Source organism: Pleurodeles waltl, chromosome 8 (genome assembly GCF_031143425.1).
Source record: "Pleurodeles waltl isolate 20211129_DDA chromosome 8, aPleWal1.hap1.20221129, whole genome shotgun sequence".
In the NCBI taxonomy this organism is placed as follows: Eukaryota; Metazoa; Chordata; class Amphibia; order Caudata; family Salamandridae; genus Pleurodeles; species Pleurodeles waltl.
The window spans coordinates 750612890-750639760 of NC_090447.1; the positions used below are offsets into that span (position 1 = coordinate 750612890).

The 26871-nt window shown below is 39.7% G+C and overlaps 1 protein-coding gene across 5 annotated transcripts in view; it reads left to right on the forward strand.

The window, feature by feature from the left end:
* LOC138250278 (F-box-like/WD repeat-containing protein TBL1X) overlaps nucleotides 1-26871 on the forward strand; it is a 690394-nt gene that overhangs the window by 328062 nt on the left and 335461 nt on the right. For 4 of the 5 annotated variants that reach the window (XM_069204996.1, XM_069204999.1, XM_069204997.1 and 1 more), the window contains one exon: nucleotides 13522-13739. The gene's annotated coding sequence lies outside the window, so the exon portion shown is untranslated. Of the gene's footprint in view, nucleotides 1-13521; nucleotides 13740-26871 lie in introns of those variants that run through there. The other variant, XM_069205000.1, reaches the window with a different exon arrangement.

Consider the following 26871-nt stretch of genomic DNA (forward strand, 5'->3'; position numbering starts at 1 on the left):
CTTCCAAGGAAGATCAGTATAGGTATTTGCCAAACATATTTGCTCCTTATGTGTGTATGTCTCACCTCGGTGCATGCCATGGGAATCACCAGTCATAAGCGTGTTTCTCAATTCGAGTGCAACAGGGTTTCCAAAACATGTATTTCATGATTGGAATCCCCTGGGTTGATGCATAACTAGCCTCTTCCATTATGTCATTTTGAGTATTTCAGAGCATTGCATAGAGCAAGTACTTTCACAGGGACCATCAGATTCTCATTTTGGACAAAAAAAGTGGAGTCTCTGATTTCATTTTGTTTAAGCCATGTGCAACATCTTTTAAAACAACTTTGACAGCGCCAATATGTCTCACAACAGGTTAAACCTATTGGCTTTGCCAGTGCTTGTTTTCACTGTCAAGTTACATGGTGGTGGTTAGATCAACATATAGTAATTTAAATTACTTTATGTTAAAACATAGAATCTCACTAAAAAACCGTAAGGTTACAGGAACATCGTAGTCAAGTTTTGAATTTACTCACACAAACCCATTGAAATTCAGCAGTTATAGTTAGTTATTTCAAGTAATTGTAACCCGGGCCCCTGCCATGCACAGTCTTCTCCTCAATATTTTGACTGTTGATGTTTCATTGATAGTTTTAATGATGTTATAAAAGTTGTCATGAGTGCTGTAATATTTTGGTTTATGAGCAGTTCATGGCGAGGGCACGAGATATAGATGACTTAGGACGCAAGTTATAGTTGCTTGAAATAACACTAACTACTGAATTTCTATGGTTTTGTGCAAGTAAATTCAGAAGGTTACTATAACGTCCCTGTAGCCTTTGGGTTTTTCAGTGAGTGTCCCTGGTTTTATAATGTAAAGTAATTTTAATTAATATACGTTTATCCAACCACTGCCACGCATCGCCTCTGTCTGTGCGGGGCAGACGTTGGCTGCAGGGCCTGACCTATGGCCAGACCCAGCGGTCAATCCCCTTTAACCATCCAACCCATGTGCCACGCATGGCCTTTGTTCATGCACAGTGGAGGTTGGCCACAGGGCTTGGCCTGTGGCCAGGCCCTACAGTCTATCCCCTATAACCAACCAACCCTTCACCACTTAAAATGAGAAATGATCTGACAAGTTGAAAAACATGCATTTGAGGAGTACAAATAGTGAGATCACCTTTCTGTATGTACCTTAAACATTTGAAGTTGAAAAGAATTCAAAGCTGAGAAGTGACAACTGTCACACCTAAACTGGAACCCTCAACCTTCTGTGTGAAGGTCTGGGAGCTTAACCACTAGGCCGCTGATGACTCCTTACTACGCAATGTCCAGACATCTCTTTGACATTCAGTCCAAAGATGGTGATGGGAAAAAGATAAAATATTCCATCACTAGTAATGTTTAACATTCAAAACACAAGTAAATAAACAGACTCACTGTCATGAGATACCAGGATTTGAGCTTTCAACATGCTGAGTGAGAGTCCATGAGCTTTACAAGTACGCCAGAGGTGACTCTGTTCTGCTGTGCATCAAAACATAACTAAAACATTCGTAGCAAACATCTTGTAATGTGATGCTTTGAAGTCATTGTATTGAGAGACCATTGCAATAACAAACTCTCTCTCCCATAAGTGGATAGAAGAGGGAGAGAGTGAGTTACAGGACGCCGGGGGAAGCCTCAAGGTCCCTGCTGTTCCAAAGGCTCCCGTCTCCTGAAGGATCCATCATTGCTCCCCCTTACAGGGAGCTGCTTAAAATAGCAGCTCCCCGCGTGCTGGAGCAAAGTTTTCATCTCTTTCCCTGCACGTATTTTAGCGTGCAGGGAAAAAGATGAAAACTCTTTTTGACAGCTCCCATTTGATGAAAGCAGAGTTTTGTTTGCTTTTGCCATCAGCTCCTGCCTAGCAAAACAGAGAGCTGCCTCCTGAGGGTAGGCAGCTCAGGAGGCAGCAGGAGTTGGCAGGGGTGACGGTCCCCATGGCCATTGAGGGCTCCATGAGGGGCCCACACAGCCTCCTTCCTTCATTTAAATTTTGCCTTGGGGAAGTGGCGGACCGTGGGGTCTGCGACGGACCACCTCCTTTAGAGTTATTTGAGCTCTGGGCAGGTGATGGTCCCCGGGGGGCGGGGGCCGCCCACCCCTGCTTATATCTTTAAAATGATTGCCCTGGGGAGGTGGTGGTCCCTAGTTGGCCATGCAGCCCCCGCATTATTCTATGAAAAAGTATCCCCAGGAAGGTGGCAGTCCCTGAGGCCTCTGGGGTTCCGCAGGACCCCTCTGTTATTATAGTAATATTTTGCCCCAGGAAGGTGGTGGTCCCTGTAGCTGGGGGACTGTGATGGACCCACTTCTTGAATGTTATTCGAGCCCTGGGGAGATGACGGTGCCTGGGCCATGGGGAGCTCACACAGCACCCCCTTCATTTTCTTCAATCATTGTCCTAGGAAAGTGGTGGTCCCCGGGACGTCGGGGGCCCGCACGGCACCCTCCTGCATTCTTGATTTATTGCCCCATGGAGGGAGTGGTCCTCAGGGCTGAGGGCGTCCACAGGACCCCCCCAATGTAATACTATCTTGCCTGGAGAGGTGGTGGTCCCCAGGGCTAGTAAAAGCCCTGGGAATGGGGACCCTATGCTCCCCCCCCTCCTTTTATGAGGCAGTAGTGCCCCCGGGACCAGGTCCACCTGGAGCCGATGCATTAAATAATTCAGGAGACTGTTTTTTTATCACAGAGAAATCCCCTGATTTCTCTGTTATTTAAAACAAATTTAGAAATTCAGTACTTCTAGTTATACTTACAATTATATTTATGTTAAGAAACAATATCTTGTTGTCCAAAGTTACTTTCTGGCATTAGTTATAGTTTCTTCATATAAGTATAACTGTAAGTATAAGTAGAAGTGCTGAATTTCTAAGGTTTTGTCATGGGTAAAACGTCAACCTAAATATAACTTCCCTGTAAACTTTGAGTTTTTTCAGTGAATTTCTATGTTTTTCTTAATGCACACATTAATATTTCTGTCCGGTAGCGGCTAGCCAATCAGGGCCTTGTTTTTCCCCAGGATCTGAGGAGGATCAGTTTTTTGCCCATGAGGGGTCCCTAAGGCACCCCTCTATATGTCCTATGAGGTTAGGATACCCCTATTATTTTTTCACACTGTTCCCCCACCCCCGGGAAATGGGAGAAACAAAATAGCAGCCGCAACTTTTCTGTCAGGTTGCAGCCAGCCAATCAGAGCTTTGCTTTTCCTTTGAATCCGCAGAGGATCCAAGGAGGTTCCGCATCCCTGTATATACAAATTTGGGTTTCCTTAAATAACTAGGAAACTACTGAACAGATTTACACCAAATCACAAAAGGGTGCTTTTTCGACCAAGAGCTACCTTTCTGCCAAATTTGGTGTAATTCTGTCCAGTGGTTTGGGCGCTATTGCTGTTCAAAATTCCTGGGGAAAAATGCGTAGGGGAAAAGCATTTTGAGATGTCCCCCCATCTCCTTTACTCTCCCCCGCTTGACGGATCACCCTGAAACATACCACACAGACACTGAAGTGAATATAGTATTTTCTTGGAAAATTTCATAAAGGTTCATCAAACGGCGCCAAAGTTATTAGCAAAACACAAAACACTTTTTCTTTAGAAAAAACTGGGTCCTAACTTTAACTACCTACTAGCGACTTTCTAGCAGGTAATATACCTATATATATTCACTGAGAAGAGCAAAGGTTAAAGTAGCAAAATAGTGAAGTTAAAATGTCAGTGACAACATAGCGTTTTAAACATATAAATCACTGAAATTCAAAAATTCTAGTTATCTCAAGTAACTATAACTCTTGCTGTAAGGTAACTATAACTTGCAGCCCCTCCACGCATAGTTGTCTCATCAATAATTTAATTGCAGATGTTCAGGGATATTATCAATAATGTCACAGAAGATGAAATTAGTAATTTAATATGTGGGGTAATTAGCAGTGCAAGGGGAGGGTGTGAGTTACATTTAACTTAGAGCATGAATACACACACCTGACTATACAGTGTATTCAACTCGTCAACCAGACTACATTAACTATAACTCACCACTGTACTGTGCATTGTGTTGTCACAAAAGATTTGATTTGCAATATCATAACTGTTCATGTAAATATTATTATTTTACGTGGCATAAGTGAGATAATATAAAACGGTATAAGCAGTGTATGGAGTAGGAACGAGTTCTAGTTAATGTAGTGTGGGTACCGAGTTGAATACATTGTGTTTAGAGGTACACTAGTTCTAATAAGGCTCTGCATAAATTATAAATTAAAGTTATACATATAGAAATTAACATTTTTGTTTCCTTTAACTTTTTATTCGTAGGTAGAGAATAAATAAAGTTATAAAAAAGTGGTGCAAATATTATTATAGATTTAAAGTATAACTATGAGGTAAGAATTTGTAATATTTGTGTACTTTGAGTTTGGTTTGTATAAAAAGCATAAAGAAAGTTTACCTAACTATAACAAAGGTTTTCATTGTATGTATGTATGTGTGTGTATATATATATATATATATATATATATATATATTTATATATATATTTATATTACATATAGGGTTTGTTGTTGTCATTCACACATTCACCTTTTACTTTGATTCATTACAGCGTGGGGCAGCACCCTTCAGCCATTGGCTGATTTCACTGTGAGAAAATACAAGCAGCACATCCTCACCCTAAGTAGTTCCTTTTGTTGGCAGGGAATCTAATGGAGATGCATGCACTTTGAGCCCAAATGGATATCATATGTGTATATATATATATGTACATATATATATATATAACAACATCTATATGGATAGAGTCGTACTGTGGGTGCGTTATATTTATGATCTGTTTATCATCTGGGATGGCACTGATCAATTATTGTTGGAATACATAAACGTACTAAACAATAACCAATTTAACATCCATTTGGAAGCCACTTTTAGTAGAGAGACCATTGAATTTTTAGATGTCTTATTAGAAGTGAGGAATAATCATCTAGAGACCACTATATATCGCAAACCCACGGCATGCAACTCAATACTACATGCTAATAATGGGCATCCCACAGCATTAAAGTGGAGTATACCATATAGCCAGTTTCTGCGGGCTCGTAGAATATGTTCAGATGAGAGTAGATATGATTTGGAAGTCAGGACCATGATGGAAAGATTTTTAAACAGAGGTTATCCTCTTAAAATTTTGGTGGATGCACAGAATAGGGTCAAAAACAAAAGTAGAGATGAGTTACTCTTTAATAATATATCAGCTAACAGTGAGTCGAAACAACCATCTCCTACAATATTTTTGCAATATAATCAACAACATGACTCATTGAAAACCATACTTCAAAAAAATTGGCACATTTTACAGAATGATCCCATTATTGGGGACAGTATTGGTCCACATCCATCTATAACTTTTCGTAAAGCTCGCTCACTAGGGGATCATCTAACTAGAAGTTTTTTCTCTACAAAAGCAAGTACATCCTGGTTGAGCCAAAAAAGTTTGGGATTCTGGAAATCTGGCCATTGTAAGGCTTGCAAGTATGCACAAAATATGCAAAGATATCAAACTTTTGATGGTCGCTACTGTGATATCAAAGATCGCATTACGTGCGACACGGAATTTGTGGTTTATGTTGTTGAATGTGGATGCCACAAAAAATACATTGGCAGCACTATCCACAAGCTAAAAATCAGATTTTTACAACACTTTAGAGCAATTAAAAATCAATTAGAACATATCCCCTGGCCAAACACTTTTGGGATATACACAAAGGTGATTCCAGCACATTATCATTCTATGGCATTAAATCCATTAAAAACAATCCCAGAGCCGGTGATAGAACATTGGAGCACAGACAAATGGAATCGAAGATGATCCTATTATTAGGTTCTGAATCGCCTTGGGGGCATAATCTTGATGCTGAACTACATGTCCATCTTAGATAAAATATTGTATGTTTATTGTCCTCATTCAATATCAGGAGAGAGATCTAGGGTGTTGTGAAATTTTGTTTATATATAACTGTGGATACAACATTATCCCTATAACTGCCATTTATAAGGGGTGATTTTAATGATATAATTGCCATAAGTGAGTTTGCAGATATTTTAGGAACATATTTTTGTCTCTAATAGATGTTTAATGAAATTTGTCTTTTGAAAAAAATGTTTATTCTTTATATTTTTCTGGAATTTTTCTTTCCTTAGAATTCATTATCTATAGAAGAGTGATAATACATATACGATTTGTTTATTACGAATTATTCATCACCATTTTGCACTAGTTATAGACACCTTATTTAATATAGAAATATTTTTGTCTTATTAGCACTTTGCACTTTAGTCAGTGGCCTCATTCCTATTCTATTTCAATACATGCACTAACCAGGAAACCCACAATTTAGATTTAAATAGTGAAGATTTAATCTATAAAATACATGCATTGCTTTCTGGATATCCATGTAACATATCGTGATACAATAAGGTATATTTTTGGTCCAATGAACTTACTGATCATACATAGGGGATAAAGCATAAGTTGCAGTGCACAAAAGCTCAAATTCCAATGGGGTCTAGCTTGAGATTGTAAGTAGTTACGCACATGAGGTATAGTTGACATTATATAATTGGTTTCAAATTTTGAATTTAATAATGAATAAGTTTCTATTTATTGTAAATTATAACCATATTGGATGTCATTTTTGCATTTAATTGTAGGATAATAGTTATTTTGCTGATTGGTTCATATGTATTAACTAACCTCTTATAACTAACTATTTATAACATTTTATAGCATTTTGCAATATTTATAATAATTTTAATATTTGAAATATTTATATTTATCTATAAAAACCCAGATTGGAAAATATATCTTATAAATATTTGACTAATTAGAGCGATGGATGTTGATCAGAAAAATTTATGATACTGGTTTAAATCATGTATTAACATACAATTTTATACTCACAATATTTAATCAATGATTTTCACTGGATCTAATTAATGATATGTATTACACATTCAGGAAATATATGTGACATATATGATGTATTTATATTTATACTATTGAAAGCAATTCATGAAAAGATTGTAGAGCTAAAACTTTAGGCTTTTGCATGTGTTAAGATGGCCGCTGCAGTAGTTCACACTAGAATGCTATGAAAACAAATGATGGATTTTAACTTGTATATATATGGTGCCGGCTTGTGGGCCAGATTTGTCCAGTAGAAGGCGTTCCGCCGAAACGGGTTGACATCTCATTTCAGGACTCTGTGAAACCTGTACAAGAAATAAATTTGATGAATTCAATCCGGCATTGTAGAATACGACTTTGTTCGAATGGTCGGAATTTAATTAACGGGATTGGTGCAGCCGTCAGATGGTTATCGTTCCATCTGTTGAAGATTATGTATATATATATATATATATATATATATATAAGTTTTGGAAAAAACAAAAAACAAAGCAAGCATTTACAAAGCCAAAAGGTGACACCCAAGTAAGACCTTTTGCCTTTGCCTGTGCTTGTTTACTATGTCTTCGGTTCTTTAATGTCAGTTTGTTTGAAATGCCTGTTGTTTGTAGCCTTCTATTCTCAGGTCTAAGCCCTTCTTAGACCTCAGATTGTCAATTGAACAAACCCTTACTGACCCACATGCCTGAAGATTACTTCCACAAACAGTTAAGGTCTTTATTATGAAAGCGCAAAGCCTCCACAAAACCACCAAATCCATAAATGTGGCTATGGCCATTAACTTTTCAATAGTAGGGACACAGCAAGGATACCAAAACCTGGAAAAAGTATTAGTTAATTTGTATTCTCACTGTATTTAAGTTGGTTATATATATTTATTTTTTAGTTCATTTAGTGACAGAGGTCAGTATTTCAAGGGGGGTGCAAAGTCGTTTTTTTAAACTTTGCCAACTTGTGATAAAAAAAAATCCTCACAAAATGTGTTTCTGCCCGAGAAACTTTAACAAGAAGAACTTTCCAATTGAGAATAAGAATGCAGAAAAGAACACTTGTGTATGAAAATTAAGTTGTGAAAACGTCATTAAATACAAAGTTGTGACCTTTTCAAAGGAATTTTTTTTTTTATGCACATCCCTATCCTATTGCTCCTGCGTTGCACATTAGCTTAATTGTTTACGTATTTCTTCTCTACTTGCATGTCATTGTGCCTCTGTATGTAGTCTTTACTTTCTATCCACTTTCCTGCCTTGTCTAACAAAATAACACATTTTTTTCTGTGAACTTTTCTTGAATTTCAGGTGTAAGCCAGGAAAACTAATTTCTTACTCCTGAAATTCATGGTTAAGCCAGGAATACTACAAGTGTACGTTACACTTACTGACACAACATTTTTCTGAATGTGACCTTTTTCACTCTTCCTCTGTCCTGTCTTCTCACTCTCTCGCTATGCACTTTGACTTCCCTCATTCCCTTAGTGTTTAGAGGTACTCCATGCCTTCAGGGAGAACACATTTATGTTATGCTGACGAATGTTTTATTTTGCACCTTTGGTGTGCTTTATTCTGTATATTTAATGGAACACATTCTATTACTTAGCACAATCTGTCTCAGCCTTCAAGTCAGCTCCTAAGTCTTAAAACCTTCACTGTTTTTATTGAAAAAGCAGTCTTTTTTAACTCCAAGACCCCATCAGTGCTAGCCATCTCCTGCATAGCTACCAGTCTGGCTTCAGATCATGCTGCAGCATGGACACTGCTATCGTACACATCATAAACTGTGCCCTCTTGACCACAGACGAAGATGTCCCCTGCCTCCTGATATCGCTCGACCTTTCAGGTGCCTTCAACAGTTGAGCAACCTACCCTCATACGCTCCATAGAGTCTCAAATGAGATTCACTGGCAATGTCCTTCACTGGTTCTCCTTCAACCTCGCTAACTGATACCAGTTTATTCACTAGATTACCTCCAAGTTCCTAAATATCCCTGATACTTGCACGAGTATTCCAGGGTTCCATACTATCCCAGTCATCTTAACCTCTACTTGAAGGGACCTGGTGTCAGACTCACAGATAACAGTATCAAGATTCACAACTCTGTTTGAAATCTTCCTCTGCTTTAGGAATCCAGCATCTCAAACACTGCTTGCACATTCTCCAGGCCTGGATGTCCAGTGCTGCCTAAAGCTCAACCTACTCAAGACAAATTCCTTCTTATTTCCCTGGCTGAAACTTGATGACTTTGAACTTCATCTTTCACTGAGTGACAAGTCACTTAGTTTCACTGTGGACACCAGCTTTACCCTCAAGGAAAAAAATTGCCAAAATTCAAGGATGGCCTGATACCATCTCTCTTTTGAAGAAAGTGAAACTGTTGTTCTTCTAGAAAGTGACTTCAGAACTGTTGTTCTTATATCTGGATGGTGGTAATGCCCTACTCCATGGCCTCCCAGACTCCACACTGGCACACTTAAGGGCATCCCACACGCCACTGTATGTCTCACCCATAACAGGAAGAAATATGATCATATTACCATTATCCTTATGGAAGTCATTTGGCTGTCCTTGCCGGCCTGCATCATCTTCAAAACCAGCTACCTCATTTACAAAGTCACCCCTGTTTGTCTTTCAGACAAGCTCACCATCTGTGGTGATTTTCAGCACATCCACAACTGGACAATATACTGCATACTATACTGACGTGCAAAAGAGAAAAAAACAAAGCAGCATGCTTTTTCCATCTAGGATCTGGAACAACCTCTCCGTACCCATTGGGACCTCCCAAACACTGCCCCAATTTAAGAAAGAGTTAAATGTGCACCTCTTTAATAAACACAGAATCATCATGCATTACCAGTCAACAAACCTACTACCTCTCCTATCACTTGCTGATTGTATGCTTCTCTTTGACCCTGTACAATGCTGCACTGCTTTTTGGGTAGGTTTGTGAACTAAAAATACTATATACAAATGCATGCTGGCTTCATTTCTAGATGTCTTTGATTTGGTGGGCTGGACAGGACAAAATGAATTGATAGGCCCGATGTCCTTTTCTGTAGTGTTAAACAGAGCTCTGAAAGCAGGCAACATCTAATAAAAATAATAACAGAAGCAATAAGAATCATTAATGCCACTTAATAAAGAATATTAGTAATTTCATGCTAATTTAAATAAAAATGTTTCTGTTGTCCAAGGTAATGGTATTCAATTTATTGACCTAAAAGGGATGAAAGACTGATTTAGTCCTTCTCTTTGACCATGTACAGCGCTCCACTGCCTTTGGGATAGGTTTGTGCTATAAACGTACTACATACACATACATGCTGTCTCCATTTCTCCTGGACTAGCTGGGACAAAATTAATATGATAGGCCTGATATTCATTTCAGTAGTGTTATACTGAGCTCTGAAACCATGCAACTTCTAATAGCAATAACAGAAGCAATCTCATTAACGGCACTTAATATAGCAGTTTGTCATGCTGCTATAAAAAAAAAGTGTTTCTGCTGTCCAAGATAATGGTGTGCAATTTATCAACCTAAAAAGGATGAAAGACTGATTTATCCCTGCTAAGGTTCAGTCTTGTGATCACACATCAGATTTAATTTGGTGGAAGGTGTGATTACGTTGCTGAATCATCTTTTAGTACTGGTGCAGCGGAGAAATGGGTGATACCTTTGAGTCACAATGTTGATCTATAAGTGACCAAACAAAAAAATGTGTGAACTGCATTTCTCCAACATTAGCCCATAACAATAATACACATGTTACGAAGATCATCATTGGTTCAAATGTAAACACTCTCTACAAAAGTACTGCAATAAAAACATAATCAGTGGTTGCATTTCAATTAGTATGGTTATACCACACACATTTCTTTTCTAATACTACAGTGAATGCACTTCAAAATATGCTTCAAGTGCTTCGCTTTCACAATTAGTCCTTTTTCCGAAGGTTCGGTCATCCTGTGTGAAAATATCTTTACAGTTTGTTTTTTGAGAATTATCTACATTAAACTAAGTGTAAGTTGGTGAGAAAACTGTTTAGGTACACTTTGGATTTTCATTGTGTAGCCAAATAGGTTACACTATAAATATATTTCTCTTGATTATTACTCATTCCTACTTCTTCTTAGGGTGAAAAGATTTGTCAGCCTCAAACTAGAGGGTAAACAAATGCTCGTACAGTACAATAGCTTCTGGTGTCGTATTTGAAGCTTTTACATACGCCAAAGATATGCTTTTAAGGAACATTTTTCATGCAGTGATCAGAGTGGGCCAAGGTGGAAATCCAGTGGTTCATCCTATCCTCATAACATCCTGCCAATGTTTGGCAAATATTGTCAACATTTAAGTGTACGTGTCCCTTTATGTTTTAGTTCTGGATCACTGCACTAGGCCTGTTTCGCAATGCTCTGAATGTTGATTTATATATAAAGTGTGGCAGAGGACTTACATTGATTTCCCAAGCTTTGTTACTGGGCTGAGGTGTGAGCTAAATGCTAGAAAGGGACTGCGCTCGACTACATTTGGCTCTGGCTTGCCCATTTTCTTAGATGTGCTCAGGTTAGACTGACCATGCTAACCTGACTTTGGGGCGTTGATGTAAATAGTTTTGCACTCAGTTCGTTTCGGCTCATGCTGAACTGGCATCGAGACTGGATAGTGACAACCTGGATGACACATATGATCTATCCACAGGGCTACTCGACAGGATGTCTACGTGATAGCCACATCAAGCCAGGCAGATGCTGGTAAAGAAAGATGCAAAATTAAAGTCAGTCTACAGCTTTGTATGTCTCAGATGCCTACTGCAGGATAGCAACTCAGGATTTCATCTTACTATGGTCGATACGTTCTGCATTGTTGTGTTTGAGGATGATATCAACATTATTTGCGTGTCTGCATACAATTCAGTTAGGGAAGTCTGCTGGCTAAGTAGTTATTTTTAATGTTGAAAATGTCAATGACTCGACAAGTATCATGGCCAGTCATTTAGACAGGATGCTCATTGGTCAGGTGGATCTCGAAAAATTGATGTTATTTCTTTACTACGAAATATTAACTAACCCTTTATCGCACACACAGTTTTCATTTTTTTTAAACTGCACTGTTTCTATCTTTGAATTATACAGCAAAAACGATACTCTGTCATCTCACACTAAGACATTATTCATGCGACTTGTAGGAAACCCTTCCTGGCAGTCTTAGATCCAGGGCACAAGTCCTAAAAGAAGAATTGGGGGTGACTAACCAAAGTACGCAGTATGCTAGTGACATCATGGCATGACATTGGATTTGGCATTAACAGGGAAGTTATGTCACAGGAAGTGGCATCACAACCTATGATTTTACTGGAAGTGACATAAAAAGTGTAAACAGATCTTAGGAGCGCACACATATGTTTAGCAGGTCTATCATGAGTACATTTGAGCTCATTACAAGTATAGATGCAAACAATCCTGATTTAGACAGAAGACTCATGTTTTTGTAAGGTACATGTAAAATATTGTTGCCTTTTGTCAGCTTATTGCTTCCTTTACCCAAGGACGGAACACACTATCTCTGCCATGGCATAACTGCCCATAAGCAGCATATTTCCATGTAGGTAAAATTGCATTAACTGCCTGCGCATGTAACCTCTACCTGACGCAAGGTAACACAACACAGGGCAATTTGCTGCCTTGCATTGTGGTTTTGTTTTTCCCCCAAATCAACGCAACCAGGATTTGTGTGGCACTGCAAATCCCATAATAGATTTTGCATCAGGGTTGTGCCAGAAAAGTAATGCCACTCTGATGCTAAATCTGTGCCTCAAATGTATACATTTGTTTTTTTTAAACTCTGCCACACAGAAATCGACATGGAGAAATGGAACAAAAATTCTGTTATGCTTAATTGGTTGCAAGTTCTAAATGTAAACATTTCTTATGGGGTTAAGGCACCTGCTGCAGAGATCTTTGGCTTTGCAGTAAATTTGAGGAAATAGTTGTAACTGTAAGATAACTTTAGTGGTTAAAGTATTTGCTTGAAAGATCTGTGTTTTGTCTGGTGTCCCTTTTGCCTCAAAAAGCATATAAGGTTCTAGTGCCTGTTTTGATTCAAAGTAGAATAGAGAAGTTACTGTCTCTTGCAGAGCAAATAATTTAACATGCTAATGACAGACTTTTATTTGATGTAGAGAGGTAAATGGATTACTGCTTTTAACACAAATATGCTATTGTTACTTGCATTTCATGCATTGTAATCCTTCAAATATAGCACAGTGAGCTACAAAGGACTATATGTGACTCCTCTACCTTGTAACCCCCACTGTGCCTGTTCCGATGCGGTGATTCACGAGACAACAGGAAGTGCCTCTCGTGCTTTTTTTGGCCACCACAGCGGAGCTGGCGTGTGGAGAGCTCATGCGCTGAAGTGTCTTATTACTGTAGTGCCCTGTTATTATTCTATTATAATTCTGCTGTGAATGTGTTTGTAATTCGAATGTTCTCCTGTTGCAAAGAAATAATTACGTTTATTTTCTTCCTCTAGTTGCAAAACAAGCACACCGCTTATTGGCGTGATTTATGCTGGCCACGTTGCGGCCGGCTTGCTTGGAGACGCCACACAGACAGTTGAACATTAACCTGGACTGGAATAAAGCCAAACACAACTGCAGCTGTAATACAGCATGAAGATTTGGAGATTTTGCCCTGTGAACTTGGACGGTGACCGGTAACCAGCCAATGGCAACTGTACCACTGCCAAAGGTAGATTGATGTGTGTGTGTGTGTGTGTGTGTGTGTGTGTGTGTGTGTGTGTGTGGTGTAACCCGTGTGTGTGTGTGATGAAATCTGTGCGTGCGTGATGTGAGTTGTATATGGAAAAATACAGCAGAGCGTCCTGTATTTCACTTTCCTTTTGGGTTTGTTTTGAGGTCTGGCTTGGCAGCACAACTCTGTTACCATTTATTTAAAATATAGATGAAATAAGCTTTGCCCCCCCACACACACACACGAGTATTACCATCTCACCTCAGGCTATTCCCTCTTTTGTATATCATTCCTCTTCCTATAGAGTGCTTTTCAGCGCAATGCAGGAGAGACACCTCAAACGTATATTGTATCATCATGCACTAAATTCTTTATCCTGTAGATTCATTCAGTGCTTAGCTGGTAAAAGAAAGAGTGCTGGTGCCTGAATCTCTGCTCAAAAACACCGGCCTATGCAATCAAACGCGCGTGCGCCGAATACTACTGCTAGTAGTCTTAAAACCCCCTCATGCCTCTTTAATCCACACAGTCACTCTGTCCCCCTTTATTTCACTCTTGAAGGTTCCTGCTTTCTCCTTTTGTGGTGGCTTTGCCATCTGTAACTTATTCCGTCTTTCCAGTCTCTGTATTTTTCCATCTCTTGCTCTCGTAAATGGGACATACAGAAAAAAAAATTCGGCCCCCAAAAATAAGTGCCTTGGCACTCTCTGACAACCATTGGCATAAAGTGAGAACTGGATGCATTGTCGGCAAAAATCAGTTTTGTTTTTGCTTTTCACTTTAGCTGGGCTCTAAATGCAAGCCAGGGCTGTCACCTTTTCCAGTGCTTTTTTTTAAATTGGTAACGCACTTTGGGTGAAAGTTATGTAAATAAATGATTTATATAGCGTGACAAATCCCGTGCGAGGGTCTCAAGGCTATGGGGTTGCTAGCTGCTGCATGGTGATATGTTCTTTCGAACAGCCAGGAATTGAACTGTTTCCTGAATTTTTGGAGGGAAGGGGAGGTCCTGTAAAAGGGCAGGGTTGTTCCAAGCTTTGGCCACCAGGTTTGAGAAAGAGCGTCCTGCTCTGTGGCTCATCGATCCAGGGTGTGCCTGTGAGGAAGAGGGAGGAGAATTGTAGGTGTCTGGCCGGTTGGTGGAAGGTCATGCGTTTTTTAATGTATTCTGATCATTCGTTGAGCAGGGCTTTGTATGCTTCCTGAACTGGCATCTTGTCTGAATAAGGAGCCAGTAAAGCTTATTGAGGTGGGGTGTGATGTGATGTGGGTCTGTGTTGTGATGTTGAGGATGAGTCTTGCTAAGTTTTCTATTGGCTGTAGTCTCTTCAGAAGGCCTTTCATTGATTTCTATGTAGAGTGTGCTCCCGTGAACCAACCTGCTAGTAACAAAGGCCTGCGTAATAGTCTATCTGTTGTTGTCAGGGACCCACCTTAAGATCTTGCAAAAGTCTGTTGGTGAAACTGTTAGTTTCCAAATGGATGAATTTGCTCACAGTCACTTCCTGCTTCAACTCTAAGAGAGTGAAATGTTGCCGTCAGCCCCCATTTCATCTCCACTAGGATGAAAGGTTCATCCAGTTCTCAAAATGAAGATATGCTGGCAATTGTATTTTATTGTATCTGACAGAAGGATGAAATTAATGATAGCTGGCCTTTCTTCCTGGTGCGATTAAATTAAGATAAATTGCTAGCGTTCGGTGACAAGAAGTTGGGACCCATTGTTTTTTTCCCCAACCTTATTTTGGTAATATCATTTGGCCAATTAAAATTTAAAATATGGGATTGTATTTAATGTGTACGTCTCTCTTAACCTCGACACTTTAATGCTCAGTGAAGCAACACTAAAAAGCTAATACCTTTTACTATCAAAGTGGTTTAACATGCTTAATTATTCATACACATGCTTTACAATGATGAAAATCAACGGGGAGATTAAAGCACAGATGGGCGGGTAACGCGCCCATGATGGAAGGAACCGGGGTGAAGCAGCACTGTATCAAAAGTCCTGGCAGTACTTAGCAAGGAAGCAACAGAGACAAAGCGCTGCATTCAGAGAGCTGAACAGAGACCAAACACAACATCCATTAGCGATATAGACAGATTACATAAAAGAACGAGTTACTATAATTTATTTAATACAAATATTTTTATTATTATTTTATTGTTAGAGAGCCTGTCTTGTGTACCTTGATTCTGTAATTGATTCTGTAATTCATTAGGTACATAATGAGGTTGCATGGCAGACAAACAAAATGGAATGGGATGTGGCCTGAGCAATTGCCAGTGGCTGAGATTCATTCAAGCATTCCACCTATCACCTTGCTGTTGTTGCATTTTAGAGATAATCTATCAATATTCTCAGATCCTCACTCCCGCAATGTTTTCTTTGTATGGCCCGAAAACGTACCTCAAACCCTGCAAGCAATTTAAAATTCCCATGTTTAGTTTGGGGATCACTTTCTGGTAAAATTTGGCTTTTTGAAAATGTTTAACCAAGATTTACTTTGAGTATGTGGAAGCACTTTTACATGTATTAGCTGCTCTTGAAGGGAGAGCTACAGTCCCCAAACGCCAGGCTCGAATTGTGGCATCATCTTTTTTTGAGAAATATGCAAACATTTTTATGTGAGAGTATAATATGACAAAGTGCATTTGCTATACATTTCTTTATGGAACTTGTAATATAAAAATCACACCACAAATGTGACACACTGATTACACCACAGATGTGGTGCCTGAATGCTAAGAAAAGACGAGATAGGGCAGTAGCAGAGGGAAAATTAGTAAAACATGGTATGATGATTAAGAGCTTGCAGTTTAGTAAATTTAACAGTCGTTGTCCGTTTCGGACAGAATAATGGCAAAAAACTATCACGACCAGATAAACAAAGTATTGCTAGCCCTGTGAATAGCAGTGGTACCGTCCATGATGTGCTGTGGAAACAATTGCAAAGACTAGCCATAATGGCATACAAAGTGCATCTCCCATCGCTGTTATTGCTATGCCAGTTTTGTACAGCTATTTGATATCTGAAGGGCATGTAGTGGAGGAATTTGTGGACAATGGAAGGTGATCCTTTTGCTGTTATGCTCTCCTTGAATTGTGCAGAGGGAGTTGAATGGTGTTTTCTTGGAAGCTACTGGAAAACAGAGGGCCGGTGATCATAGAGTATCAGGGAAAGACAAGTCTTGCCAACCGCATAACACCTGTTTGTCCCTCATTCAGCTGACTGCCTCTGTAATCAAGAGGCATTATAAGCTTTCTTCAGTTACCTGTACAGCTCTACTTCACATGGCTCACCCAAATACCAAATCCAAAAATTAAAGATCATCTGTGCCTTCAGTGATTCAGGGTGCAACGGAAACTCCCTTCTTCAGAAAGAAAGGGTATTCCTAAAAGACGATTGTGGCTTTTTCAAAATCTATTAGCTCGTTATGTGACCTGTGTGACCTCTCTTTGTAATTATCCCCTCACAATGTTTTTAAACACTGCTCTATCAGTTGTGGTTACTTCCTCATTCTTATTCTTTATGTGTACCATGGTTGTCTTTCCTTGTTTTCTGCTGTCTTGTGTAAATTACTTGTACCTGGATTGTTTATCCGTTATTATGCAAAGCACTTTTGCGCCCCTTTGTGGGTGTAGTATAGAGTTGTACCAAGAACAGTTAATAAATAAATTACAATTTTGTGTTCTCGGATCCTTCATAAAAAGGGAAGCTTGATACAAGGTGATACTCTACTCTAATCGTTAAGAGAGAAAGGCATTGTCCACAGTACATTTGTTGGAGTAACATCTGACAAACCAGTACTTTTGCTTATGATGCCTGTGTGTGAATACCATTGCCAATACTTCAGTTGACCCAAGGAATGAGAGAGAGGCTTTGATACAGCAATAATGCTTTTTTGTACATTAATAGAAAATGGGAGAGGACCAAGACAGATAGTTAGAGAAGAGAAATTAAAGAGATCAGAAGAGTGGTTGAGGCTCAGATCTTCAATCTTGTCACTGTTGAGCTGGACTGACTTGCAGATATGTACGAGTAACAGGCTTCAATGCAGCAAGCAAAGGAGTGAACAGATATATGTGGGCACAAGTCAAAACAAAGTCTGTGTAGTATTGGTAAGTGGGGTAAGTGTAAAAGGTAAATCTGGAGGATTGTACTAGGAAGACAGGAGAGGTTAAAAAGAAAACAAGATCTAGGAGAGCCATGTATGGACACCAGAGCAGCGAGCCTGAAACTTGTACAGATGTACAGTGGGAAGATATAAAGAACAGTTCAGTTTCTCATTTGGGGGAGGGGCCCTTTATAGAGCAAGACACTGATTGTGGACTTGAGGTGGACTAAGGTTGGAGGAGGGGGGAATACCACTTGACTAAGGCAATTAAGACCTTAAAGTTTCTTGTTGCTTTGTGAACAAATTATTCCTGTACTATTAGTAGCACAAACAAATGGGCAGGTTGAAACACACAGTCCTTATTCTTATGCAAGAGTGTGTTTAGAGAGGTGTCCAAGACAGACAGTGAATGTGAGTTCTTCAATAATGGTCCTTTACCAACTCCAATGGGCGATTACTTTTTTCCACAACAAAAGTTTTTCCATCTGTGTCCCACAGTCCCATTTCACTTCCGTAAAGAAGCTGACTTTTATTGGTGCGGTACTATGCATAGTCCTTATGTAAAGGCCCAACATCTTTGGAGGCAGATTGCAGCTATTCAGTCAATAATTCCAGTTTTTATGTATTATAGGTGGCTCCTGGTTCAGCAGGTTTTGCACCTACAATGCCTCCTTCCATAGGCGCCTCATATCAAATGTTGGATGAGAGCCCTCCAGTGATGACTGAGGAGGTAGTGGTTGAAAAACCACGGGAGCAACTTGATGAAGGGAAAAGTTCCTTTAGTTGGTAAATCATGATCTGTATAGATCAATAGACCCCTCAAATTTCCCCTGAGGGTTTGTCTTTTGGGGCCCCAGAAAGCTTACACTACTCAGGTGTAGGTTGCTCCTCATTAAACAGGGGTGCTCATCTGAGTGACATAATGGCATTGGAACTTTGGTGTGTGTTGGAACAGAACCAGTACGTAAATGCACCCAGGCTGTGGTTGTTTTTCTTGCTCTCAAAGGTTTTCTCCCAACCATCTGAAGGAAAAATGCTAAATTCTTCTGTCTTAAGCAACAGCGTCCAAAGTCGGTCAGTTACTAAATAAGGTGTGGGAGGATTGATGAACCCACACTCTGCAAGGAGGATCTGGTATTGTTGACACTCAGCATTCAGCCACCCGTCCTCCCAGAGACAGAGTGGAGCTGCTGTTGTAGCAAGATGGTCAGATCCTCCATCCCAGTCCACAAATTCTCTGGCTGCATGCGTGGAGATTGAGCATTGGCTCCTGATGAAACGACACCCGTCCTCTTGAAGACCAGGAAACCTGCTACTAAATCTATTTAACTGGACCATTCAAATGTGTTTTGGGGTTCATCAGAAGGTGTTAATCCCTTCACATTTTGTCTGCCGACTTACTGAGATTTGCATTGTCCAATACACAGTACAATACACTTGGTGGTGGCTACATTTATATGTTACCTAGCAACTCTGTCTGCATTTATTTGTTTTTCAGATAAACCTTCCCCATGTCACTCACCTTTAGGAGCACATTTTCTGGAAAGTTTGCTTTATTTTTTTTCTCTCCCACTCCATTTATTGTGCCCAATTGAGATTTGAACCTGGTTTTACTTTTTTCATTGCATATTTTTTTTGAGCCAATGCCAGTTGCCCGGTTTCATTTTTAGGGTAAGATATGAAACAGGTAACTGTGCATTGGCTCAAATGGTTATGCAATCATAAAGGGGCCACACTAAATGAAGCAGGAGGGAACAAGTAAAGAGTGAGCTAACTGAGAAAGCAGAAGTAATTGCTCAATCTTTACAATTTATTTATGGCTAAGTTAGTTCCTTGCACCTGACCATTCATTCTACCAAGCTTGCATCAGCGCCTTTTGTGAAGCCCATTTTATCCCCATTCCAACTTTCTTCCCTCCTCCATATTCTACCAAGGAGGCCTAACAGCAATACAGCCTGGACCCCATATATGTGATGTCCTACAATATTGCAACACCACAAAATAAAATGATGGACAGAGTGTTGAAACCTTTCAAACACTCACCCGCAGTCACAGATCTGGGTTTAATCTATCATTATTTTGGTGGCCACGTCAGTCCAGTTTGGACCCAGCCATAAGCAAATCATTCTTGACACTGCTCCCCATCGGAACAGTCCAGCCTGAACTGCCAAGCCAGGTCTTCCCTGGACCAGAAACAAGCATCCTGGGTCTGGTTTTGAGGTATCACCCCTCATCAGCCAGGCTAGCCTGACTCCAGTGGCGCAGCGATCAAGGGACCCACATCTGGGCATACCCTAGCGACTTAGGCCACACATAGCAACACCACAAAATAAAATGATGGACTGAGTGTTGATACTATTTAAAGACTCACCCCCAGTCACTGATCTGGGTTGAATCCATCATTGGTTTGCTCACCACGTCCCTCCAGTTTGAACCCAGCCTTATGCAAATCAGTCATGACCATGCTCCCCATGGGAACAGTCCAGTCCGAACTGCCAGGCCCGGTCCTCCCTGGACCGGAAACAAGCATCCTTGGACCGGTTTCGGGGTATCACTCCTCATCAGCCAGGCCAGCTTAATTCCAGTGGCAGAGCGAACAAGGGACCCACATCTGGGCATACCTTAGCCACGTAGAGAGCATATAACAACACCGCAAAATAAAATGATGGATGGAGTGTTTAAACTTTTCAAACTCTCACTCCTAGTCACAGATCTAGATTTAATTCATTGTTATTTTGCTTGCCAAGTGACCCCAGTTTGGACCCAGCCACAGGCAAATCAGTTTTGACTCTGCTCGCCATGAGAACAGTCCAACCCGGACTGCCCAAGCCAGGTCCTCCCTGGGCCGGAAACAAACATTCTGGGACAGGTGTCGGCATCACCCCTCATCAGCCAGGCTAGCCTGCGGATAATACTTTGACTGCACCTAGCAGGACAGAGTTGACGATGAGCTCTATGCTGGAGTTGAAAAAGCCAAGGCAGTGACCAAAATCACATTTTCATATTGGGTCAGCCTTTGTATCAAAATCAGCTATCCCTAGCTAAGAAAGATACTGCAAAAAACCTTCATGCTCACTATACCAGGGCCATGGCTGCTTCCACAACTCTTCACAGAGGCATCCCAGTTGCTGACATTTGCCAGGCCCCACATGGTCTTTTCCCTCACATCTCAGGAACACAGTGACAGTTACTTTCCATGGGCCAACATATTTGCTCAAAATTTGACATCTCTCAAAGAAAGCGAAACCTGTAAAATGTCTGTCAAATGTTGTGCCACTTTATCAAATGGTTCTAGTTCAAGTGTAGCTTAAACATGTTTAGTTTCTGCCAAAGTTTGTGCAGATCCATTAAACAGTGTCAAAGTTATGAGTAAGTAAAATATGTTTTGTCCCTCAGGCTCTCCTTTTAACTGTGCCACCTCTACCATTGGACATGCTTTAAACCTGAAATATATGCTCTGGCTGTAACTTTCTAAATGCCAGCCACATTTGTCGCAAATTCATCAAACATTGTTAGTTATAAGCAAATGAAAAGGTTATATCCCAGTTCTCCCACCCACCTTTTAACTTTGCACTTCCTTGATGGATAGGCAAAAAACATGACTTACCAGGGGAAAATTAATGCTTCCAAGCTTTCACCAAGTTTGATGCAGAAGTACCACTGGGTGTCAAACTTATTAGCAGATAAACATTTTTTGTGCCACACCCCATTTTAGCTGACGCCTGCTTCCCTACTCCCCCTCCTCCCCCACACACACCTTTAAGTACTCTGCATGAATTTAATGGTTAGCAGAGTAATCTCAATATACTTTGGGCCTGATCACGACCTTGGCGGATGAGCTACTCCGTCATAATACAACACAATACATTAGTTTATTTCATGAATTTGAACCCCTAAGAGGTCCACAAGCGTACCAAATACAAAGTGACATAAAACATTAAGAATAACATTTCCCAAATAATTAAAAAGAAAGAAAGGAAAAAAAAGTATAAATTGTACAATCAGAGTAATACCCCTCAGGCAATAAAAATCAGAAATTTATCACAATTCGCAACAAAAAAAATATGTACCTGTATAACAAATTTAAAACAAGAGTTTAGCTTCTATGAACAGGAAGACTCAACCCCTTTAACTCTTTACAAATAAAATAGAACCCTAAAGTGCATCAAACAGTACAAGACAGTACCCAGAAGGAGGCCATACTTCTAGAAAAGGCCCCAGAAAACATTTCTGAAAAAGACAGTTGACCAATGTACATTTATATTCCTAAATATAAGGTAATCTTTTAAATCCCCAAAAACCAACCCGCCACCCATCAGGGCTGCAATAAAAGATATTATCATGCTCTACCATACAATAGCATGGATATAGAATAAAACTCCACTCCCTTAGTGCATGCGATAACAACTGATATTGATTCTCGGAAGTGCCTTAATAGGTCACTCACATTTAACTTAAGTTAAAAAAACCTTTAAAAAGGACTGGAAGAATTTAAAAATCCTAAAACAAAATAATTAATTTGGAGGATTAAAAACCGCTTCAATTGCCTCTCCAGCAATGCAAATATTAAAATATAGATAGATAGGTTTTAGCCATTTTTTCCTTAGTGTTGCTAGAGCTGGACAGACAAATAATACATGCTTTAAGTTATGTATACCCAATTGACAAAGATCACAGTTATTATCTGATCCATCCCATTTAGAGGTTAGCTCTCTGAGAGGTAATTTATCCAGTCTCAGCAATATGAACAGACGCCTCACCCCATGAGGAAGGTTCCAGGACAGGTATGGCTGAGATAGTTTAAAGGTTGCTGTTTTAGTAAGCGTGGCCAGTCTCCTATTTGAACGGCAAACACCTAAGTCCAAAGAGAACCTTTTGGACCACGTCACTTCTTTCAACGTTTGTTTCAAAGCAAGAGGCGGTAACGATTAAATTTGGCCCGGATCAAGCTCCAACAATTTCATAGCCAGATTGAAGTTTCCAACAAACTTAGATTTTTCTTTTAGTCTGCCAAAGGATTCTATAAGCTAAATTCTTTAAAGTGAAATCCCTACTATGAACAAGGCTATAAGCCCTCTCGACCACCTCACTAAACCCAGAACAAAAGTGTTCTTAATACCAAATTCAATCCTGAGAGCTGCCACAGAGGCTGAGTTGTTTCAACAAGCTAGGCGTCTCAGAATCTGCCCTTCTATCCTGTCTAGAAAATTCCATTTAGAAATCTCTGTATATTACACAGCATACAAGAGGGTGGGCGGGATGTTTGTTTGATATCTAGTTAATAAGTGGCAAAAATGACGCCGACCAGCAGCATTAAAAAGGGCCACTATACCTTGTGCATGAGATAGAGCCGTAGTAGCGTTATTATGCATGTGATCTTGGTCATTAAGAGAAGAGGATAACATTTTTCCCAAAAAGCAGTAGGATTTTACCTGCTCTAACTTTTGTTGTCCCAGAGACCAGGAAAAATGTGTTTTCTTACCCAGTTTTTTCCCTAAAAAACATACTACTTGCGACTTTGAAATATTAATCTTCTGTTGGTGTTGTAGGGAATAATGATTTAACGCCGCAAAATGCCGATTTAAACCTTTGGGAGTGAGGTCAATCACTACTACATCATCTGCATATAGAAGGCAGGAGAGTGAATGACCTCCAATTTTGGGTGCAAAATCATCTGCCTTCTGCAAGGAACGGGGCAAATCGAGGATGTATAAAAAGAGTAATAGTGGAGCCAATAAACAACCTTGCTTCAACCCATTTCTTGTGTGGAATTTAGACAACAGACCCTGATCTCCTCCTAACAACACTTTGCACCAGGTGGATGAGTGCAAAGCTATAACCAAACGTAACAAATTTGAGGGAACACCTAACTTGTATAACATTTTCCATAAAATGTTTCTATCTACCCTATCAAAAGCTGTGGAGAAGTCTATAGATGTGCATATACTATTCCACCCCTTATCTGAACATATTTTTCATTTATAATTTGCAACAATAAAATATTATCCATTGTACTATGATCCTTTCTGAAACCTGCTTGCTCCAAAGGGAGTATCTCATTTTCCTGGACCCAAGAGGTTAAGTGCACTAATATACTTTTCGCGAATATCTTGCAAGTTGCATCCGACAGTGCAATTTGGCGGTAATTAATGGGCAAAGATTTATCTCCCTTTTTGTATAGTGAAACTATAACACTCCCAATCCAAGATTCAGGGACTGTACTGTGGGAATAGCAGGCGTTAAAAACCGGGTGGAGAATTTTTGCCCAGAGCAGCGGTTCCTGTTTAATTAAAGACATCAGGACTTCATCAGGACCCATTGCTCCGGATGCCTGTATTGACCTAATAATCCCCTCAATCTCCATCACAGACAGGGGACTCCAGCAGTCTACTTCTGTTCTATCTCTTATGTTTGAGTCCATTTCCCAGGGCTCTTTCTTTGGAGTTTCTGCATAAAGGGAGAGTTAGTACTTCCTCCAATCAGCCTTGGCTATTGGGGGAGCGCTGGCCAATTTGCGCTTTCCACAACCCTTAGAGATAATAGCCCAGAATTTACAGGAGTTTTTGTTTTATACCGCAGCTTCTCTCAGTGCCGCCCATATCTGCTCAGCCTCTTCCTTCCTAATGGCTAGCTTCACCTGCGCTCTTCTTCTTCTTAGTAAGGATATTCTCCTACTCCTGTCCTTGGACTCCAGTGTATACTGTCTCCTTATCAATTTATTAATTTCTCTATTCAACAATAGAATAGATGTTTTACCTTTTTTTTGTGGAAGCTTTCAGCATTGAAAAGCATCACCTTGAGTTAAAGATTCAATAAATTGAGTAAAGTTATTTAACGGATCCATATTCCATTCATCAATCTCTCTCACTGAGCAGTCAAGTACTTTTTTAACAGCTAATGTTTTGGCAGGAGTCCAAGACATTCTTCCAGTTTTCCCACAAAAACGAATATCCTTAGCCCTAAAATTACAGGGTTCTATGGATGGGAAGCTGCATTTTTAACGAGAGGATCAAAATCTTGTGGTCCCTTAAAGGAGTATTCTTAACTATCATCATAAAAGTGACGGATATCCCGTACGCCGTATTACAAGTTCAATTTTATTTCTTGGAACTTGTAAAATGGCGGGCGAGATATCCCTCACTTTTGTGACGAGTAGGCCATCCACCAAGGTCGCAGTCAGGTCCTAAGTGTCTACCAGATTCAACATATTTTTTGTCAAAAGTTAAAAGGCTTTTCAACTAAAGGATATAAAGCGTTAAGTCTTTCAAGCCCACACTGTCTCAAAAAATAATAAACAGATTTTCAACAAAATTTCTTTTTTCAGTCCACGTTTGGTGGAACTCCATTCAGCTGTTTTCCGGCAGGTGTGAGCAAAATTTGCTAGAGGAGCAGAAATGGAAAATAAACACCCCTCCCTTTTGAACTTTTATTTTCCCCTTACGGAACTGCACTAACTTTGGCATGCCGGACTATTCGTTACAATGCTTAGCAGGTGCCAGAGTTGGAGCAGATTTGTCCACAGTGGCAAAAGTATCAGACAAAACAAGCCAAAAACGTAGTTTAAATGGAAGGTTCAGTTGAGCCATAACTACCCACAAACCACTATCACTATTATATGCACAGTGAGCGAATACATACATCATAACTGTGTAATATGGGCCTATTTTGCCATCAAGGGGATCTGAAAACATTTGAGACTGAAGGGAGAAGGGTTTATGGCTGTCACCTGGACCCCAAAATGGCAATATAGGACCATATTGTGTTACGTGTTATGTTTTTTGATATTACATTATTATTAATTGATTTTAGTATCGTTCACAAAGATTTAGAGCATGTAAACATCATCTATATAGTATTCGTTGTTTATATGAGACTGCATACATGTCTGTCAGTGTTTTCACAAATGTGTGTTTTTGTTGGGGTAATGTGCTAATATTTGAAATGTCGTTTATGCAACAATGTGTATCGTTATAAATCAAATGTTAAATGCAAGCTCCATTACAAGAAAATTATAAAACATGCATTTTAAATTTGCTTTTCTTTCGTAATAGTTGACACTAGAGTAGGTTTAGAAAGATGTTTTTAAAGAAAATAAAGTTCAGTGTGGGTCAGTGTAACTTTTTGGTGACAGGATTCTGCATTTAAATAGTTTTTCCACATCCTGGCCAGGGTTTGTTGGTAGATTCTTGCAGCAAAGATGTCCCACAAGGGTGAACTTGTCGGAAGTGCTGATGAGCAGCAGTATAATTGAGAAAGCATTCTTTATAACAGTACCTAACCATGTAACTCTATGTAACTCTCTCTCTCTCTCTCTCTGTATATATAGGTGGACAGAGATTTGGCCCAATACATAATGTTGATTGTGCCTAATTCTTAAGTCAAACCCATTAAATGTTTTGCTGTAATATGCACGTATGCAATATCACCCACCTTTAAATTCTTACCTCCCGAATGTTAAAATAAGTCACCCCAATATTTTGATTTGGACCAGTGCTTGACAACCACTACTGCCTTCCTCACCAACCAGGCTTGCTTGAATCCAGTGGCGCAGTGAGTATAGGACAAGACATGGGCATACCCTTCCCACTTAGGGTGACAAAAGCAAAAAGAATAGAGGATGGACAGTGGGGGCAAAAAAACGATGGATTAACCAAGGTCTTTGTGACTGGGACGAACGTTTGCATTGTTCAGCATTCCCTCCATCATCTCTTCTTCTTGCTTTAGTCTCATTTTTCCAGGCATACTACTGAAAATTAACTCTTAGTCCTGGGTGAAATATAAATGATAAGTTTCATTCATATCATTTTAGGAGTTTTCTGTCATGCTTGTTATGCAAAATTCCTAAAATTATGCCATTATGCCACTTCATTTAATTACGTGCCATTCATAGTAACAATTTACTAAGAACCAGACATTTGCAGTAAAACTTTACAGTGAAGGCACAGGAACAACAGAACGTGAGGGGCTGTTGCTCACAGTGCTTTTGTTTTCACTCTTTTTTTAAAGAGCG